This window comes from Notamacropus eugenii, chromosome 6, assembly GCF_028372415.1.
Source record: "Notamacropus eugenii isolate mMacEug1 chromosome 6, mMacEug1.pri_v2, whole genome shotgun sequence".
In the NCBI taxonomy this organism is placed as follows: domain Eukaryota; kingdom Metazoa; phylum Chordata; class Mammalia; order Diprotodontia; family Macropodidae; genus Notamacropus; species Notamacropus eugenii.
In genome coordinates, this window is record NC_092877.1 from 52,602,371 (window position 1) to 52,609,353 (window position 6,983).

At 41.7% G+C, this 6,983-nt stretch overlaps 1 protein-coding gene across 1 annotated transcript in view; it reads right to left on the bottom strand.

Annotated features, from left to right (window-relative positions):
• The window catches only part of TNIP2 (TNFAIP3 interacting protein 2), a 31,430-nt gene that overhangs the window by 21,844 nt on the left and 2,603 nt on the right, over positions 1-6,983 (bottom strand). The window lies entirely within an intron of this gene.

Consider the following 6,983-nt stretch of genomic DNA (forward strand, 5'->3'; position numbering starts at 1 on the left):
AGGGCCCAGGTCTCAGCCTTGGCTCTGCTCTGTGCTACCTGTGCAACTATGTGCAAGTCACACCCTCTCTTTGAAATTAATTTTTTTTCCTCTATAAAATTAAGGGATTGAGATTTAGCGAGGCTGGGCCAAACCAAGTCATAGGTTTGGGATCCTAGAGCAGGGCTTATATAAATGTATATATGTATGTACATACATATATAATTACATAATCATTTCTTAATATAATTGCTTTTCTTTTTCATCCCATGTATTTTATTTTATGCACTTAAAACATTTATTCTGAGAAGTCCATAGGCTTCAACAGAGTACCAAGACACACAAAAAGTTTAAGAACTCCAGCCCTAGAAGGTAAGCTAGAATAGATGAAAAAGCAGTGTGGTCAAAGTGGGAAAAAAGGAAGGTCTTCTCTTTGTTTACCCATCTGTCTTGCCCTATCACAGAGCTCAATGCATGGCATCCAGCAGGTGCTTACTATCTGGGTGGATGAATTTTGTTAAAGAAAAGAATGCTGAATTGGCACTTGACAGATCCAGACCTGAGTTCCAGTTCTACTGCACATAAGTCATGTGACTGGGAAAGCCACTGGTCCAATTTGAGGCTCAGTTTACTCATCTGCAAAATACAGATAACTTTTATACAACTTTCTCTACAGAATTGTGGCAAAAAGCATCCTGTAGTAATTATACCTGACGTTTCTATTGAGCTTTGAAGTTTTCAAAGGGCTTTCCTATAACACGATTTCATTTGATCCTCAAAACAACTTTATGAGGTAGGAATTACAGGTATCGTTACTCTCATTTTACAGAAGAGAAATCAGGCTTGGAGATGTTGTGTCTCGCCCAGCATTCCACAGCTAGTAAAGGTCAGAGGGGAGATATGAACCCAAGTCTTGGCTGACCAAAAAATAAAATAAAATAAAAAAATAGGTTGATATTTTCCCCAAGACCCCACAAACCCTAAATGGCTATGGACCTATGAGCTACCCTTGTGGGCAGTTCTCCACTAAAGTTCCCATCATGGCATGGAGGTGCAGTTGGGTTCTTAGAGGGCTATGCCAGCAGTGGGTAGAATCCGGAAGGTCCTACTGGACTGTAAAGACTTCACACAGAGGCCTGGTGAAGGACTAACGGTCTGTCACCCAGGACCCCTCTTCATGAATGAGGAGAAGTTTATCATTAATCAATAAACATTTATCAAGTGCCTACTATGTGCCAGACACTGTGCTAAGCACAGGGGATACAAAAAAAGGCAAAAAGCGACACCTGCCTTCCAGGAGCTTACCATCTAGTGAGGAGAACAACATGCAAACAAACAAGCTACGCACTGGGTAAACAGGAAGTAATTCACAGAGGGGAGCTATTAGAATGTAGAGAGGCTGGGGAAGGCTTCCTACAGAGATGGAAGAAAAGCTCTTTGAAGCCCCTAAAAACACCCCTCCACGTGAGCTTTCATCCCCACTGCAAGGCTGACCTGGGTTGGGCACAATTGTCCTACCAGGTCTGCCCTTGAAAACTACTGAAGGAAGCATGGTGAGGTTGTGGGCTGCTCAGATAAAGTCATGCAAGTCCATTTCTGGGCCACAATAATGCCAGCTTCACCTCTCTCACTGAAAGCATAGCTCTCAATTTCCCTGCAGGTTTGCTGACAGAGGGGGTATTCCCTTTTTTACAGAGACTTCGTTTTGTTCAGAGTAGGATAGAAGGAGAGAAGCTTTTTTTGTTTGCAGTTGCCCTAAATGTGTGTTTGTCCTTCGTTGCCAAAGAAGACCATGCCATCAGAGAAACGATGACGTGACTTGCACCTGACTCTGTTTGAGTGAGGGAGGCTGTGCTGCGCAGCTCACCAGCCTCACTTCTCCTAAATATCATTCTATTAACTGAGGAATTCTTAACCTGGACTTTGTTGAACTTGGGTGTATTTTTAAAAATTATTTTGATAGCTGCCTTTCAATATAATCCGTTCCCTTTGAATTCTATGTAGTTTATTTCCTGCAATTAAAAATACAATTTTGAGAAGAGGCCCGCAGGCTTCACCAGATGGCCAGAGGGGTGTCATGAAACAAGAAGGGTTAAGAACCCATGGTCTAGCTGGCCAATTAACATAGCTATTGGAGCAAATAGACAGGAAAATGGAGGACAACGTGGAAAGGCATCCTTGGTTTTGTCGAGCACTGGGCACAGCTGGAAGACTTTGACTGAGGACATCCCAGGACATCCAGCTCTCAGGGCCTTCCATCCCCGTACCCTTTTTAAAATAAGAGTCAAGCTATCTTCACAGTGATGAATCAGAGACCAAAGCCCACCTTTCTTTACCCAGCACAACTTGCCTAATTACTGTTAGTCCTTAGAACACAAGAGCCTTGACCAAGTGAGGTAACATTTTTATAACTTCATTGCAAAGTTGGCACTCTTCCCACAATACCATGCTGACTTTATAACCCAAAAGTACGATGAAAACATGAGCAATCGTCACTACTCCACTCAAATTCTCCTCCAGTGCTTACTATGGCCCAATAATGGTGAAACCCTGGCCTGGAATTCTTATTGACAAATGCTGGAAGTGTTGGCATGCAGACCCCAAGTCCCTGTGGAAAGTCTTAAAATGGCTCCTTCCTCAGTTCACCAGATGTGTGTCCAATACACTGGACCCAAGTTTCAGGTGTAAAGATCTTAATACAATCTAAGTTAATAAGCTTGGGGCAAAACCCAAGGCAAATCAAAACACACACACACACACACACACACACATGCACCCATAGAAGTGCTAGACAGATCTTCTACATTTATTGAATTACAAAGACAACATTTTTTGCTCAGTTCAGGCCCATGATACTGAAAGGCATGGAGTGATCTACCAAAAAGTGGCAAGGTTTTCTATATCTCCTTACTTATGACAGAAGTAGGAAAGAGATAGAGAGAACAGCCCCTTTGACAAGATTTGGGGAGAGGCCACACACACCTAATTGCAAAGCTCTCTTTATATAATTTAAGAATGGCTCTCATTTATATAAACACTTTTCTTACAGCAACCTCGGGAAGCTATGCAAGTGTCCCCATTTGAAAGATGAGGAAACTGAGACTCAAAGAGTAAAGCAATATGCCCAGGATCACATAGGTAGTACAATAGTTAGGAGGTGAGCTAGCTGGAGCGTACAGCCAGCAAGTACAGCAGCCAAGATCTTATCCCAGACTGCCAGCTTCTCAATCTAAGATTCAGGTTGGCAGTTCTTGGCCTATTAATTGCATTTAATCAATACATGTTGATCAACAGACTTCTTTCTACTTCATCATAATGACTGCAAAAACAGAAGAAAAAATTAAAGCAAATTGCAGGAGTTGGATGGGTACATTAACTCCTGACTAGCGTACCAAAGACTCTCCATTTTCCTGAGTACCTTGCAACAACGGATTTCAAAGTATGATCTGGGGATTCCCATGTGATCACATTTCACAGACCCACAGAATCTTAGATCTCAGAGACCATTCAGTCTAACTCCCTCCCTTTACCGGAGGGCTGCTTCCTGTAGTATTTGTGGTGACAGTGAGGTGTTGTGGAAAGTGCACAGGAGGAAACATTGACAGAACACCTACCAGGGAGGAAAGAGAGGGGATTCCACCTGCGTGGGTTAAGGGGCTGGCCTATATGGTGCAGAGCAGGAGTTCTTCTTAATATGGAGTATGTGAGGTTTTGTTTTTTAAATATATATGTATACGTATTTTAACGTTATTTCAATATGATTGGTTTCCTTTGTAATCCTACGTATTTTATTGTATTCATTTAAAATCATGATTCTCAGAAGGGGTCCACAGGCTTCACCAGACTGACAGAGGGAACTATGACACAACAGATCTTAAGAATCCCTGATGTAGAAGGTCACCTTCCGATTCAAAGATTTCTCTGAACCAGTAACACCATTAATTTGTCATTTGATTGTGGGAAAATCATTCAACCTTATCTGGATTCAATACCTTCATATAGTAAAATGGAAGATTTGTCTCACAGGATTGTTTTGAAGATCAAGTGAGGATAATAGATACAGAAGTGCACTGTATTAAGCGCTATCCAAAATCAAAGTGTTATTATGTTTATTATATACTCCTCCACTCAAAGCCTCATCACACTGAGGAGCTAATTTTAAGAAGCTTGACACTGGCAGATCCCACAAAGTAGGAAAAGGTGGATGATCTGCCTGGTGACTATTGGTGTCTATTGTTTAAGGATGGAGCTAACTCATCTACGGGATTGGCTGCTCTTGGGAAGGGTGCATGAAGGGAAGAAGGACGAAGTTTTCAGCTAGGACAACTTTCTAGGACTTGGGTAAGGATCAGCGGCTTTCATTCAATAAGTACATGTTGTTCAGTTGTTTCAAATGTGTCTGACTCTTTGTGATTCTATTTGGGATTTTCTTGGCAAAGATACTAAAGTAGTTTGCCATTTCCTTCTTTAGTTCATTTGTACCGATGGGGAACTGAGGCACATAAAGTTAAATAACTTGCCCAGGGTCACACAGCTAGTAGTAACACATATTAAGCACATGCTGTGTGCCAGGCAACTAGGGATACAATACAAGGAATGAAACAATTTTTCCTTGCAAGAAGTATATGTTGTAATGGAGGAGGCAACCAATACATACATACATATATATACGTATATGTATATATGTATATCACATCTGTAAAACTAATGGGCAATTAGGTGGCTCAGTGGATAGAGTGCTGAGCCTGGAGTCAGGAAGATTTTTCTTCCTGAGTTCAAATCTGGCCTCACATACTTACTAGCTGTGTGATCCTGGCAAGTCATTTTACCCTGTTTGCCTCAGTTTCCTCATCTGTAAAACAAGCTAGAGAAGGAAATAGCAAGCCAAATCTTTGCCAAGAAAATCCCAAAAGGTGTCACAAAGAGTCAGTCATGACTGAATAATGACTAATCAAAAATAAAGCTAATAAATACAAAACAGTTCAGCACAAGAGAGTTTGGGAGGGAGGGTGCTAACAGTTGGGAGAAACAGAAAAGGCTTGATGAAGAAAGATAATGCCTGAGCCACGTCCTAAAAGACTCTATGAGGCAGAAGTAAGGAAACAGTGCATTCCAGGCAAGGGACCCAGCCAGGGCAGCGATACTAAGATAAGAGGTGCAGCATCTTGTGCCTGGGACAGAGAAAGGTCATTTTGCAAAAGGTCAATGAAAGATAGGCTGGAACCAGATTGTGTAAAACTTTAAATGCTGAATAGAGGAGTTATCTGTTTGTCCTGGAGCCATTTGGAAGCTACTGGAGTGGGTTGAGTAAGGGAGTCATCTGGACAGATGTGCCCTTAGGGAAAATTCTTTGGCAGTAGGAAAGGACTGGAATGGAGAAAGACTTGAAGAAGTGAGAACAGTTAAAAGGCTGTGGCAATAATCTAAGTGGTAGGTGATGAGGATCTGAACTCAAGTGGTAGTGGTAAGAGTGAATGGGAAAGTCACATGCCAGAGAAGTTGTGAAGGTAGGAAGAACAAGATTAGGTAACTAGATTTTACAGGGTGAGGGAGAATGAGGAGTCCAGAAAAAAGCTGTGTGAGCACCCACATGGACAAAATTACAGATCCTTGGAGGACTGAAGAAGGATCATCATTTTTCTTCATTGTCTGCAGCCCTGAGTGCCTACTTAAAACACTTAGAGGAAAACTAGAAATCATGGAGATCAGTCCTCTCAGAAGTGTCAAACTTTGCCCCATTCATTAGAAAAATCAAAGAAAATCATAGGATACAAGAGCTAGAAAGGATCTCAGATGAGAAAAATGGGAATCAGAGAATGGACATGACTTGGCCAAGGTCATACAGTTATTAGAGGCATAGTCCAGACTAGAGTCCTGGGGAATGGTCAATTTTTACTCCAGAGACCCAATGCTTAAAAACCTATCTCCCTTCTGTTGGTAGTGAGGTGGTGAACTACAGGTGCAGAATGAGCCACACGCTCTGAGACATGGTCAGTGTGGTTTGCTCAACTAGACTACCATGTTGCAGAAATAGATTTTATGGGAGTAGGGAATATTGGGAAGTGAGCGATTTTTTAAAGCATCAAGAAAGCTTTAATAAAAATAATAACCCTGGTCTTTAACATTCCAGTTCAGGACCCTTGTTTTGAAAAGTTCATCTTTTTAAAACTTTGGGTGACAAATTTGGGTCCTTCTTTATGTTATTCAGGCTTAAGTCAAATTTCCCTCAGTAACTCAAATTTTCTTTTGGTTGAGAGTAAAGGGGAAGGGGCATAAAACTACGGAAAAGACCTGCCCCCAGGGCAATTTGAGGCTCTAAAAGGAGCATGGTGGTCAAAGTCAGTCCTTAATATTAAGCACATTAACTTCCCACTTCAGCCTACAGGGGATTTCAAAGTTTCCTAGAAAACGAATGAACGATGGAATATGCATCAAGGGTCTGTAAATCTCATTATGCTTCCTTGTATTCTGGGGAAAAGTGAAGGTAGAGGATAACCATCCAACAGGCAGCATAGCATCCTAGAATCTGCATCTTCAGTGGACACAACTGAGTCAGCTCTATGTACCTAGGTGCCTCTTCTGGGTTTCCCCATGCTATAAAAGAGGGGGTTGAACCAGACTAGATAAATCTCCAGGGTGCCTCCCAGCTAAAACATTCATGGGCCTAAAGTCCCTTTTAGAGCAGGGAGAAACCTTGGAGCTTATCTAGTCTGGTCCTACCCTGTCACTTAACAGATGGGGAAACCCAAGACAAGCACACAGGCAACACAGCAACACAGGTTAGGAACTGAATTTACTAGAGGAGAGGCTTCCACCAGTAAAGGGCTGAAACGTAAAAGGTGTGTCAAGATCTTTCTACTACTGATATACACTCCAAATTCCAGTGTTAATAAGCTTTTACTGTTTCAATGCAATCAGGATTTTTTTTTTCTGGAAAAGAGGAGAGGAAAACACCTAGTCATAGGAATGTAGATTTGTTGTTGGAAGATACTTAAAGGTCAACA